The sequence below is a fragment of the Lepidochelys olivacea genome (assembly GCF_965140295.1).
Source record: "Lepidochelys olivacea isolate rLepOli2 genome assembly, chromosome: 1".
Classification (NCBI taxonomy): domain Eukaryota; kingdom Metazoa; phylum Chordata; order Testudines; family Cheloniidae; genus Lepidochelys; species Lepidochelys olivacea.
In genome coordinates, this window is record NC_140411.1 from 307,289,908 (window position 1) to 307,304,307 (window position 14,400).

The 14,400-nt window shown below is 48.2% G+C and overlaps 1 protein-coding gene across 4 annotated transcripts in view; it reads left to right on the forward strand.

The window, feature by feature from the left end:
* Nucleotides 1–14,400, forward strand: part of ST7 (suppression of tumorigenicity 7) — a gene marked incomplete at its 5' end in the record, with an annotated part of 234,365 nt that overhangs the window by 204,834 nt on the left and 15,131 nt on the right. The gene's annotated exons all lie outside the window — the stretch shown is intronic.

A 14,400-nucleotide genomic window follows, 5' to 3' on the forward strand; every position in this document is an offset into this window, starting at 1 on the left:
TACAAACTTCCTTCATTTAACTAAGGGGAGAAAGCAAAGCCTTGTGCTTAAAGCACAGCACCGAAGACTCAGGAGATCTGGGTTCTACTTGCTGTGTGACACTGAGAAAAATCACTTCTCTTCTGTAGCTAATTTTTCTCATCTGTCAAATGGGGATGATAATTCTTCTTCGAGTGCTTGTTCATGTCCATCCCACATTAGGCGCTCGCGTGCCGCACGCACGAGCATCGGAAACTTTTTCCCGACGGAAAAAGCGGCGGCCGGCGGGGCCCCCGAATGGTGCCACTGTGCCGTGCATATATACCCCCACCGGCCCGACCCCCTCCGTGCCTTCTTACCGTCCGTGGAGGCATTGGAACAGCCCCTCTCTCTCTCTCTCTCTCTCTCTCTCTCTCTCTCTCTCTCGTGGAGGAGCAGTCCCTTAGCCTTTAGAGTAGCTGTTATCAGTTCGTTTACATACAGATTGTGGACACTTAAGTCATTAGGTGCTTGGAGGCCTCCAGCACCTGCCCTGGGCCGCGGGGCATGCCTCAGGCCCACAGCTTCAAGGCTTGCGCCATGTGCCGCAAACCTATGCCAGTTAGTGACCTCCACGACTTGTATCTATGTTACCTGGGGGACAGACATCAAACTGAATGGTGTAGGATTTGCAAGGCGTTCAAGCCAAGGACAAGGAAAGAAAGAGACTTTCACCTAAAGCAGCTGTTGATGGAGGCCGCATTGCAGCCTCCAGGCCCGGAGCCCGACGCTGGCTCAGGCTTCCTCAGTGCATAGTGCCCCGGAGCCATCGAGAGACCCAGCATCGGCTAAGCACCGTAAACTGTTGGCCCCGGAGTGCCCGGCTAGGCCCCGGCACCACTCGTCCTCCCCGGTGCAGCCCCCGGCGCAGCCTAAAGGAAGGCGCAGTCATTCCCCGCACAGGAGGCCGGCCCCTCCCAAGGCCCCGAGCGCCGATAAAAGCGGGAAGGTCCCGGTACCGGCGCTGACACGGGCGGTCTCGGCAGCACAAGCCCCACCGGGCCCAGACCTAAGTGAGCTCAGTGCGGACGATGGGCTCGAGGGCATAACTGATCATCCCTCTACGCCTGGCACCTGTGAGGCTGCAAAGGACCTCATCGAGCTGTCGGCGGTGAGCCCCCTCCCGTATGGAGAGAACCCTCCGGCACCCATGCCTTGGGGGCCATCGAGGGGTAAGCTGGCAACAGTGTGCTGCTCGAGGACACCGTCCCGGCACCGCTCCCGGAGTTGGTCCCGGTAGAGCTCCGACTCTGCGGACTCACACTTGCCAGCGGCCCAGAAGGAGGTTGCAGCACCAGCAGTGGGTCAAGGCGAAGAAGCACCGGAAAGAGCATGCCGCTCTCCAGCACCACCCAGAGACCGGCATTGAGAGGAGCTGAGACGGCCCTCGCCAGAGGACTCCCACAGATGGTCCCAGTCCAGGGAACCCTGGTCCCGGTCCAGATCTCAGTCCCGGTCCCTGGGATACCGGTACCGCTCCTGCTCAGCCAGGAGCCGCTTGTTCTCCCACTGGCATAGATCGTTGGCACCACCATGGCCTTTGTGATTGGCGTCGCCGCAGTCCAGCTCCAACTCCGGCCGCTATAGCTACCTGCACTGGCCCCAATGGGGGCCGTCAGGCCATTGGCCCTTCTGGACCCCCTGGGCCTATCAGGAGCACCAAGGGGCCCTGTCCAGGGCAAGTTACTCAGTGCAGCGATCCCGGTCCCCGTACCGACGCCCGATGGTGCCAGAGGCAACAGTATCCACACCTCCAGCATCCCCCCAGCATAGACCAGAGAGACCAGCAGCAAGCCCGGTGCCATCCCATGGACTCCCGCTCTGGCTTGAGCCGGAGGCCCCTCCCACGGGAGATGGGGAGTAGGAGGACCAACCAGAGGGGGTCGAGCAGCAGCTAACCTCCTCATCTTCCCCCGATGAGGTGGTGGCGGGTACAGAGGTGTCCGGCCCTCTGCTGATAGACCATAGAGCCCACCAGAAATTGCTGCGCAGGGTCACTCAAAACTTGGGGTTGCAGGCCGAGCAAACAGTTGAGCAGGAGGACCCCATGGTGGACATTTTGAGCCCCGAAGGTCCATCCAGAATAGCGCTCCCGCTCGTTAAAACCATTCAGTCCAACTATATAAGACTATATGGCAGACCCCGGCCTCCAGCGCTCCACCAGCTGAAGGAGTGGAGCGTAAATACTTTGCCCCATCTAAGGGCTGTGAGTTCCTGTTCTGCCACCCGAGTCCAGGCTCCCTAGTGGTCTCAGCAGTAAACGAAAGGGAGCGCCATGGACAGCAGGCCCTGGCCCCTAAGGCTAAGGAGGCGAAACGTCTGGACCTTTTTGGCAGAAAGGTGTACTCATCTGGGGGCCTTCAGTTGAGGATTGCGAACCAGCAGGCCATCCTCAACAGGCACAATTTCAACTCCTGGGAGGCGGTGCGGAAGTTTAAGGACAACCTCCCCCAAGGTTCCCAACAGGAGTTCACGGCCCTGGTGAACGAGGGCAAGGCAGTAGCCAAGACCTCTCTCCAGGCCTCCCTGGATTCGGCAGACATGGTGGCTAGAACAGTCATGTCAGGAGTGGTCATGAAGCACTCGGCATGGCTCCAGGAGTCTGGCCTGCCATCCGAGGTCCAGAATACACTCCAGGACCTCCCGTTCGAACGGTCCGGGCTCTTCTTGGACCAGACAGACACGAGGCTGCCTAGCCTCAAGGATTTGCAAGCTATGCACACCCCGGCGACCCAGAGGAAGCCCTTTAAGCCTCAGCCTCCCCCTCAACGCCAGTACCAGCCTCGTCATAGGCATGAGCCTTACCGTAGGCACGGCAGGGATAACAGGTGACGGCGCAACAACAATAATAACAATAATGCGCCGGGCCACAATCAAGGCCAACACAAACCCCAGCCGGGCACTAAGCCAGGCTTTTGAAGGTGCGCTCGAGGACAGAGTACTAGACCAGTCACCGTATCCATCCCTTTGTTTCCTGAACCACCTGTCCCGTTTCTCCCGTGTGTGGTCCACCATTACGTCAGACTGTTGGGTCTTACGCACGGTGTGGAACGGGTACTACCCCCCTCCCTATCCCTCTTCAGGGACCCCTCTCACGAGCATCTCTTAGAGAAGGAAGTTCGCTCACTGCTAACGGCGGGGAGCGGTAGAGGCGGTGCCGCACAGCCTAAGGGGAAAGAGGTTCTACTCCCGGTACTTCCTCATCCCCAAGTTCAAAGGGGGCCTTCGCTCCATCCTAGACCTGCGCTTGCTCAACAAATTCCTGGTCAAGGCCCAGTTCCACATGGTCTCTCTGGGCACTATCATCCCTTCCCTGGATCCGGGGGACTGGTACGCCGCCCTTGAAATGAAGGACGCGTACTTTCATATCGCCATCCACCCAGCACATCTGTGGTTCCTGCGCTTCACCGTGGGCCGAGAACATTACCAGTTTGCGGTTCTTCCGTTGGGTCTAGCCGCGGCCCCAAGGGTGTTCACGAAGTGCATGGCAGTGGTGGTGGCTTTCTTACGGAGGCAGATAATCCGAGTGTACCCGTACCTCGACGACTGGCTCCTGGTGGGCCAAGGCGGAAGTGCAGGGCCATATGAAGGTGGCCCTGAGATTGTTCTGCGAGCTGGGGCTCCTGGTCAACGTCCACAAGTCCACACTTGTACCCACACAGAGAGTGGAATTCATAGGGGCGGTCCTGGATGCGGTACAAGCCTTCCAGTATCCCAATTCTGGGCTATCCAGCAAGCGGTGGCCTCCCTGCGCCAGTTTCCAATGACAACGGCTAGGTGCTGCCTGCAGCTGCTGGGCCACATGGCAGCACGCATGCACGTGGTCAGGCATGCCAGACTGAGGCTCAGGACTCTGCAGGCGTGGCTCGCTCGGGTGTACCGCCCAGGCAGGGACCCCCTGGACTTGGTAGTGACAGCCCCAAGGGACATGCTGGACTCCCTGCTGTGGTGTCAGTCCCAGCCTGTGGTTTGCGAAGGCATCCCCTTTGCCGCCTCACAACCGGACCTGACGCTGGTGACAGACGCGTCAGACCACGGATGTGGGGGCTCACCTGGGGGACCTCATGATGCAGGGGTTGTGGTCCGGAGCAGAGTGGTTGCTCTTTATCAATGTGAAGGAGTTCAGGGCGGTTCGTCTCGCCTGCCAGACCTTTCACGCCCCTCTGAGTGGTCACAGCGTGACAGTTCTGACAGACAACACTACTGCCATGTTTTATATAAGCAAACAGGGCGGGGCTCGTTCCTCACCACTCTGTCGCGAGGCTCTCGTCCTCTGGGACCTTTGTATAGCCCATGCAATTCACCTTGAGGCGTCCTATCTCCCGGGGGTACGAAACGAGCTGGCGGACTCCCTCAGCAGGTCACACCACATGCACGAGTGGACGCTCAGGGCGGACGTCGTGCTTTCACTCCCCGCAGATGGGGGTTTCCCCAGGTAGACCTGTTTGCCACCAGGGCCAATGCCCAGTGCCCGCGTTTCTCCTCGTTCCAGGGCCGCAGCCCAGGCTCACTTGCAGACATGTTTGCGACCCTGTGGAGAGGGGGCTTGATGTATGCCTTTCTCCCGCTCCCTTTGGTGCACAAGGTCCTACTCAAGGTGCACAGGGACAGGGCGGCGATGTCCTCATCGCCCCAGCCTGGGCCCACCAGCACTGGTACACATCGCTCCTAGAGCTGTCGGTGGCGGCCCCAGTAGTCCTGCCCCTACACCAGGACCTCATTACACCGGACAGCAGGCGGCTTCTCCACCCCGACCTACAGTCACTGCACCTGACGGCGTGGAGGCTGTGTGGCTAAACACCCTGGAGAGCCAGTTCTCCCTTCCAGTGCAGCAGATTCTGCTTGGCAGTAGGAAGCCCTCTACCAGGGTTGCTTATGTGGCCAAGTGGAAAAGGTTCTTATGTTGGTGTGAACCCCGACAGGTGCGGCCATGCCAGGCCCCGGTGCAGGTCATCCTGGAGTATCTCCTGCACCTCAAGCAGCAAGGGCTAGCCCCATCCTTACTCAGAGTGCACCTGGAGGCCATCTCCACCTTCCATCCAGGGTTCTCGGCAGGCTCGGTGTTTTCCCAACCAATGGTGGGATGGTTCCTTAAAGGGTTGGAGAGGGTGTTCCCATACTCCCGCCCACCAATCTCTCCATGGAACCTTAACCTGGTCCTCTCTAAACTCATGGGACCCCCTTTGAGCCCCTTGCTTCCTGTTCCCTCCTCCACCTTTCCTGGAAGCTGGCATTTTTGGTTGCCATTACGTCGGCCAGAAGGGTGTCCAAACTGAGGGCCCTCACCTCTGGGCCACCATATACAGTATTTCACAAGGACAAGGTGAAGCTCTGGCCGCACCCTAAGTTCCTCCCTAAGGTGGTCTCCCAATTCCATTTGGGCCAGGACATTTGTCTGCCATTGTTCTTTCCAAAACCCCACCGAGTCACCGCAGCTTGCACACCCTGGGATGTGCGTCGAGCACTGGCGTTCTATTTGGAGCGCACCAAGGCCTTCCGCAAATCTGCGCAGCTGTTCGTGGCCATAGCCGAGAGGATGAAAGGCCTCCCAGTGTCAGTGCAGCAGATTTCGCCTGGGATTACAAGCTGCATATGGGCCTGCTATGAACTCGCAGGTGTTCCAGCCCCGGCGGTCACGGCCCACTCGACCAGGGTGCAAGCAACTTCCACGGCGTTCCTGGCACAGGTCCCAATCCAGGAGATCTGCAGAGCAGTCACCTGGTCCTCGGTGCACACCTTCACGACTCACTATGCGGTGAACCAGCAGGCCAGAGAGGACGTGACAGTTGGCAGAACGGTCCTCCAAGCAGTTGTTCCGTGACTCCTAACCTCATCCAGAGGTGAGCTTGTGATTCACCTAATGTGGAATGGATGTGAACAAGCACTCAAAGAAGAAAAACCAGTTACTTACTTTCTCGTAACTAGAAAAGGAGTACTTGTGGCACCTTAGAGACTAACCAATTTATTTGAGCATGAGCTTTCGTGAGCTACAGCTCACTTCATCGGATGCATACCGTGGAAACTGCAGCAGACTTTATATATACACAGAGAATATGAAACAATACCTCCTCCCACCCCACTGTCCTGCTGGTAATAGCTTATCTAAAGTGATCATCAGGTGGGCCATCATTTCCACCTGATGATCACTTTAGATAAGCTATTACCAGCAGGACAGTGGGGTGGGAGGAGGTATTGTTTCATATTCTCTGTGTATATATAAAGTCTGCTGCAGTTTCCACGGTATGCATCCGATGAAGTGAGCTGTAGCTCACGAAAGCTCATGCTCAAATAAATTGGTTAGTCTCTAAGGTGCCACAAGTACTCCTTTTCTTTTTTCGAATACAGACTAACACGGCTGTTACTCTGAAACCTGAAATTTCTCGTAACTGTTGTTCTTCGAGATGTGTTGTTCACGTCCATTCCACTACCCACTCTCTTACCCCTCTGTCGGCAAGAAGGAACTGGAGGGGGTCGGGCCAGTGGGGGTATATATGCACGGCGCAGTGGGCTCCACTCGGGCCCGATGGGAGCCGCTAAGGGAAAAAGTTTCCGACACTCATGCATGCGGCGCGCGCACACCTAATGTGGAATGGACGTGAATAACACATCTCAAAGAACAACAGTTACGAGAAAGTAAGTAACCGTTTTTTTCTTTCTTCACAGAGTGTCTTGTGGAGCTTAGTTCATTAATATTTGAGAGCCTGATACTGAAGACATTATAAAGTACAAAGTGTATTATCATGATTAAACCAAATAAATCAACATAATGTTTTGTATTCAGTAAGCTCTAGTCTTTCCAGCCTGGTGATAATACATTTGGAATATTTTGTGTATTTCAATAACTGTGTTGAATTTTAATTTTGTAAAGTGTTTTCACCTTTATAACCATGTACATTTGAAAAAGAACCCCCAGGAAATAAAAAAAAAGTGGTATTTAGAATGACCTTTGGTGAGATTGTCTATCGTGACTTTTTTTTCTGTAATCACCTTTCGCTTCCTCTTTTCTGCTCTGCTCTTTTCTGTTTTCTCTCATCTTCGCAGCCTCCCTATGTTCCATTCTTTCTGTCCTATTTTTCTCTCTCCATTGTGTCTTCATTCAAACCTCACCTTTAAAGTACACCTTTCCCACCATGCCTGTCACACTGATAATCCACCAAAGAAATACGTTTTACACAACCTTAATTAAAGTGAATCATCCTCTCATCAACCATTGGCCTGAATTTTGTCTAATCTAGATTGTAAACTCTTTGGGAAAGGGATGCATCTGTGTCTATGTATTGTAACGCTCCCTGCAAACTGGTGCTGCTCAATAAATAAGTCAGTTTCCTTGCTGTATGTGGTTTGCTCCATTGTGTTTGTCCCGCATGTCACATACACACACACACACAAACATTCTTCTCTATTCTACTTGTTCTCTCACTAGTTACTGTTTATCCCCAGCTCAGTCCCCTCCATTGTTTCCTTTGTCATCTCCTATTCCTTCCCAATGGCTCACCTTTGCTGGTGTCTCTTCCTCTTCTATTCTGTCTTGTTTCTTCTCCTCCACTCACCATTTCATAGCAATTGTGTTCAGAAAGGCATTACCACAAGATCATATAATTGCTCACAGTAATTTCTTGCTCAGCTTCCTATTGGAGCATTCTTTGCTTTGTATCAATGGGATCTCTTTACTACAGTTTGACTGTTTTCTCTTTTTCTTCCCTCCACAGCTACTTGAAAATGTATTTTATCCTACACATGGGTCAATAAAAATAATGGCCACTCATTTCCAACATCTTCTAAAAGAAACAGCTGTAATCCGTTTTGCATAGCTATTTCAGAGAAATGTAAACAATGGGCCAAATCCTGAGGGCCTTATTCAAATTTTTACTCCTTCCTCACTCAGGCAGATTCCCATTTATTTTAATAGAATTTTGGCTAAGTAAAAACTGAGTCAAGAGCTTAGTATTAGTATCTTTCAGTTGCATATCTCTTCTCTAATTAATATTCTTTATAGGTGTTGTAAATTATAGAATCATAGAATATCAGGGTTGGAAGGGACCCCAGAAGGTCATCTAGTCCAACCCCCTGCTCAAAGCAGGACCAATTCCCAGTTAAATCATCCCAGCCAGGGCTTTGTCAAGCCTGACCTTAAAAACCTCTAAGGAAGGAGATTCTACCACCTCCCTAGGTAATGCATTCCAGTGTTTCACCACCCTCTTAGTGAAAAAGTTTTTCCTAATATCCAATCTAAACCTCCCCCACTGCAACTTGAGACCATTACTCCTCGTTCTGTCATCTGCTACCATTGAGAACAGTCTAGAGCCATCCTCTTTGGAACCCCCTTTCAGGTAGTTGAAAGCAGCTATCAAATCCCCCCTCATTCTTCTCTTCTGCAGGCTAAACAATCCCAGCTCCCTCAGCCTCTCCTCATAACTCATGTGTTCCAGTCCCCTAATCATTTTTGTTGCCCTTCGCTGGACTCTCTCCAATTTATCCACATCCTTCTTGAAGTGTGGGGCCCAAAACTGGACACAGTACTCCAGATGAGGCCTCACCAATGTCGAATAGAGGGGAACGATCACGTCCCTCGATCTGCTCGCTATGCCCCTACTTATACATCCCAAAATGCCATTGGCCTTCTTGGCAACAAGGGCACACTGCTGACTCATATCCAGCTTCTCGTCCACTGTCACCCCTAGGTCCTTTTCCGCAGAACTGCTGCCTAGCCATTCGGTCCCTAGTCTGTAGCTGTGCATTGGGTTCTTCCGTCCTAAGTGCAGGACCCTGCACTTATCCTTATTGAACCTCATCAGATTTCTTTTGGCCCAATCCTCCAATTTGTCTAGGTCCTTCTGTATCCTATCCCTCCCCTCCAGCGTATCTACCACTCCTCCCAGTTTAGTATCATCCGCAAATTTGCTGAGAGTGCAATCCACACCATCCTCCAGATCATTTATGAAGATATTGAACAAAACCGGCCCCAGGACCGACCCTTGGGGCACTCCACTTGATACCGGCTGCCAACTAGATATGGAGCCATTGATCACTACCCGTTGAGCCCAACAATCTAGCCAGCTTTCTACCCACATTGTAGTGCATTCATCCAGCCCATACTTCCTTAACTTGCTGACAAGAATACTGTGGGAGACCGTGTCAAAAGCTTTGCTAAAGTCAAGAAACAATACATTTGATTATATTGTATTATGTCGTTCTGTCTGTTTCATGTCCCTTATGGGGGGGAAGGATAGCTCAGTGGTTTGAGCATTGGCCTGCTAAACTCAGGGTTGGGAGTTCAATCCTTGAGGGGGCCATTTAGGGATCTTGGGTGAAAATTGGGGTTTGGTCCTACTTTGAGCAGTGGATTGGACTAGATGAACTCCTGAGGTCCCTTCCAACCCTGGTATTCTATGATATGCAAACAGCTTCCTTGGCATCTCTGTCCTACCAAAATTTAAACTCATATGAACCATGGCAGAGGAACACAAACTTAACTGGGTCCTAATTCTTCCTGGCAGGGTACAGTACATTGAGTGCAGCACTTGATCACTTGCTGATGCTCTCTGTACTGATATCTATCGACATAGCAATAATGTCTTAAAATTATAGCATGCCATTAAAAAGAAAACGAGTACTTGTGGCACCTTAGAGACTAACCAATTTATTTGAGAGCTGTAGCTCACGAAAGCTTATACTCAAATAAATTGGTTAGTCTCTAAGGTGCCACAAGTACTCCTTTTCTTGTTGCTAATACAGACTAATACGGCTGTTACTCTGAAACCTACCATGCCATTAAGTTACTTAAACTACCAGCAGCTATCACTTTACCAGCTTGAATGTAGGAAGTTGATGCCTAAAAATGCATATTACTAAATTTTATCTGGGTGGGACTTAGACAAAGTTAGGTACTATCATTTCTTAAAGTAAATTATTTTGTGGTGCATTTTGCTTCTGGGAGGAATGCAGATTGTTCCTTCTAAGGCAAGCTCTAACTGAAACATGTCTAGAAAACCTCATTGGCCTAGCAGTCAGGAGGATTTGTGGTATTTTTAACCACAAAATAATTGTAGGGCTTCCCCCCACACACCAAACTGCACTCCACAATTCAGAAAAAGAGTTAGTTTTAAAAATAATAACAATCACATTGGAATATTGGTCATTTCCTGGCATTGTTTCAGTTTTCCTCCAATCAAAATGCACTTCCATTTGCAATAAAACTCAAAAGCCCAAATGATGCAATATGGGATGTTGATTTGTTTGGCTTGATCCAGATGTTATATGCAGAAAAGCCCTTAATTACAAATATGTCTGAGTTTCAAAGGTTTCCAAGATGTATGACCCATTACTGACTCTGTCCCTAAAATTTGACCACATATTCTCCAGTGTAACTATGAAGGTGAAAACAACTTATTTTCTTCTCCCAAATGTAATGGTATCCTTTGCCTTGCAACTTTGTGTTTGTTAGCTAACCTCTGTGTTACCTGAATTGTTTTGTGGCCGATAGGGTTAGATAATACAGTAGTGGGATGGGGAGTTGCCACGCACACATGGTATTACCAGTCTAATCTGAATATAAATATTACATTTTAGAGAGGGTGAAAAAGACTGCAATAGTTCATTTTGAAATGCAGTTTATCTTATATAAACCCCTTCCTTCAATGCTGGTAATGTTGGCCAATTAATTCCTTTTGGCCAACAATTCTCCAAATTTGGTCTCAGTTCAAAGATAAGCTTGTTTAAAAGATTCAGCAAACTCTGTTCAGCCGTTTCTGAGTTCTGTGTGTAGTAAAATAAATATCAACAATTCCCCTTATGGGGTGATCAGAAATTGTATGCAAACATACTTCAATATGAGCTGTATGAATTTTGTTCAGCCTTGGTTATTTTGTAGATCTAATTGAGATCTAATGAACAAGCCAGGTTGGAAGGAAATTCATTCAGTAGCTCTGAAGTAATGGTCATTGGGTGTTTGTTCACATTTATGTAATAGAATATTAAGTTAGATTTCTTTGGTTGGTATAAGCCTTAGAATATTGGGTTTGCACTCAGGTTGTTGGGGCACTGTGAAGGGCTTTTATTTAATTCTGCAGGGACTTTTAAAGCGCAGTTAAGTTTATAGCACTTTACCGAGTTATGAGTGTTGTAATGTTCCATGTGGGGCGGCTGGTAGTGGCATGGCCACCTAATAGAATGAGTGCAGAGCAGGGAGCCCTGAACTCTTTAGTGCTGTTCTATTTCTGCCACTCATTGGCCTCAGTAATACACTGATGTTTCTAAATTTCTGTGTCAATTCACATTATGACTTAAAGGCCTGTCCCTTAAACTATGCGAGGTCTATTCAGACCTGGATGTTGTAGGAAAAAAGTCGGGCTGAGGGGCTGCTGGTAGTGTAAGGATGAGCATGAGGACAATTACAGCAGGATGAGCCATCTGCAACCATCTCTTCTCCCTGACCAGAGTTAGCCAGTGCAGACCAGAAAGTGAACAGAGAAGGCATGGCCATGGCTTGTCATGCCTCCAGGGAGAAAGCCCCTCTCTCCCTCACCCATGCAGGAATCGAACCATATACTTACTTACACCACACTCCCTCTTGTTTAATATGCAGCTGGTGTTCAGTTTTATTAGGCTTCTCATTTGACGCGGTGGGGAAAGTCAATTCACCACACAACAGACATGTGACCAGTGGTCAGACCATTGACACTATGTATCTAAGTGCATCTGTTGGGTCAACTCTGAGGGGAGAAAACTAGGCTACTGCTCCAGTCATATCCAGCAGGAAGACATACTGAGCAAATCAGTGGAAAGAAAGGGAGGTTGGCACAGCCCCTGAGACCCGGCCCAAACGCTATCTCCTGTGCCCCAAGCCAGCAGTGTGAGATTTACTACAGCTGCAGGCCTACTCTAATCTCCACAGGGAGGAAAGAGGGGCAAAATTTGTGAGAGGCTAGTTAGGAGACTGTGTTAAAGTATTTGTTTGAGATTCCTGCGCCCTTCAGCTGCTGCTCAGGTCCCAACAGCAGAGCAATTCCATGGCCCAAATTGCCTGATTGTCCTCAGTACTGGCTGTGCTAGTGCAGAGATCCCACATATGGGAATAAAGAGTCATAGGGTCAGGATTTGGTCCAATGAGGCGTTATTTCATGTACACACTAACACACCCTTTACTTGCTCCCAGGAAAAACCACATGGACTCTGGGCTTAAAATAGAAAGTATAGTTAATTAATTCATAGAATCACAAAAATATAGGGCTCGAAGGGACCTTGAGAGGTCACCTAGGCCAGCCCCCTGCACTGACGCAAGACCAAGTAAACTAGACCATCCCTGGCACGTCTTTTCTAACCTGTTCTTAGAAACCTCCAATGATGGGGATTCCACAATTTCCCTTGGAATCCTTTTCCAGAACTTAACTACCCTTATAGTTAGAAAGTTTTTCTTAATATCTAACCTAAATCTCCCTTGCTGCAGATTAAGCCTATTATTCTGTCCTACCTTCAGTGGACGTGGTCTGACCTCTGGTCACATCTGTTGTGAGGTGAATTGTCTTTCCCCACCTTGACAATTGGTCACCGTCCTTTTTATAACAGCCCTTAATATATTTTAAGACTGTTATAAGGTCTCCCCTCAGTCTCTTTTCTCAAAACTAAACAGGCCCAGTTTTTTTAACCTTTCCTCATAGCTCAGATTTTCTAAACCTTTTATCACATTTATTGTTCTTCTCCAGACTCTCTCCAGTTTGTCCACATCTTTCCTGAAGTGTGAGGCCTCACCAGTGCTATATAGAGCCCTTGAAAGCATCTGGAAGATGAAAAAGCACTATATATCTTGCTATGTATTAAAGCATTCACATGGGTTTATATTTAAAAAGGTCTTGAGATAAAACCACCCATCAATCAAAGTAAATTTTGTTTAAACAGTGTTATTGTAGTTTCAATTTCGGTTCATTACTTCCTGAAGGAGATCTTGTAATATAAATTGTTAAAGTAAATCACATTAAACATTTTCCTAGAAGCTGGTCCTGCTTAGACAGGTTTCTAGTTTCTTTCAGAGTGGGTCTGATGTAGGTTGCAGGGAGATCTATCTTTTATATTTTCCAGCAGTGCCACGCTAGTCTTTCCTCATATTAAAATCACTGATTGAAACAGCATGAATCTTTCATTTCTAAAGAGCTAAGGACCAAAGAGTTTTTAATATTTTAATCTCTAAGAAATTTCTGTTACTTCGGGAAAATTGATAACATTTTTTACCTCAGCAAACCGTAAATGGACAGGATCTCTCCTCGAGTTTAGAGAGGTTTATATGCTCTTTGGCAAGACATTATTACCTTTGAGCGATATAACTGTGGTGTAGATTGACTGCATTCCAAAGGCTGGAATCACATACATAATGTTTTTATTTTTCAGTAATATTCAGACACTAGAATAAAACCCATATGTTCGCTAAAGCTGGTTACAGGGGAATACTGTCATTCTTCATTGAGAACATTCTTTCTTGTTTATTACTATTTTAAACAAATACACTGAAAATACAGTGTAGGATGTAACTACAATTACTTTAAATGTAGTATTTACAACTGAAAATATTGTGGTACATAGCAATCATTCATTCTTAATACAGTTCTTCACTGCTCTGTGTGAGATCTATCATGGAGCACTGGGGGGGGGGGTGTGTGTTCTGCACCTACAGCATATAGTACTTATAGGACATCTGTTGAGGAAAAATTGCTTCAGTGAATGATGTTCATAGGAATAGTGAGAATAACATGTTGATGACATCTTAACAGTGGAACTAACATATAGGATAATAGAAAAGGATGGATTGATTGCAAAACTGTAATTCAGTCAAGGGTCCTGATGGTTCCATAAACCACAGGAGTATAACTCAGGTGGTCTATGACATCAACAGAATACAGATTTAGCAATCAATTTGCCTCCCTCTCTGTTATTAATTTAGATTTAAATGTTACATATATTTTTTTAAAAATACAAAAGATAAAGTATTATTTAATCTGTGACTTCAGTGCTCATGCTGGAAACCTTGCTTGATCTGCTACATTTAAAAATAATGCATTACTGGAACCTGGTTTTAATAATTCTTTATTAAGCTGAGATTGCCAAATGAACAAACACAACCCACATTATCATGTGCACAGCCTGGAGATGTCTCCTGACTGGCAGAATGTTTGTTCCATGTTTTGTTGCAGGTACACCCTGGGTAATTAATTGGGGTACCATTCTGCTTTCTTCCTGCACGCAAAACTCCCACTAAAGTCAGTGGAAGTTTTGGGAGATCAGAAGAATGCAAGTATTGGGCCCAAACTGGTAACACTGTTTTGAGGTTCTCTCTGTAATGAAAGTAGGGCTGCTGTACATAGCTACTCTTTTTTCCCCCCGAATCTCAAAAGT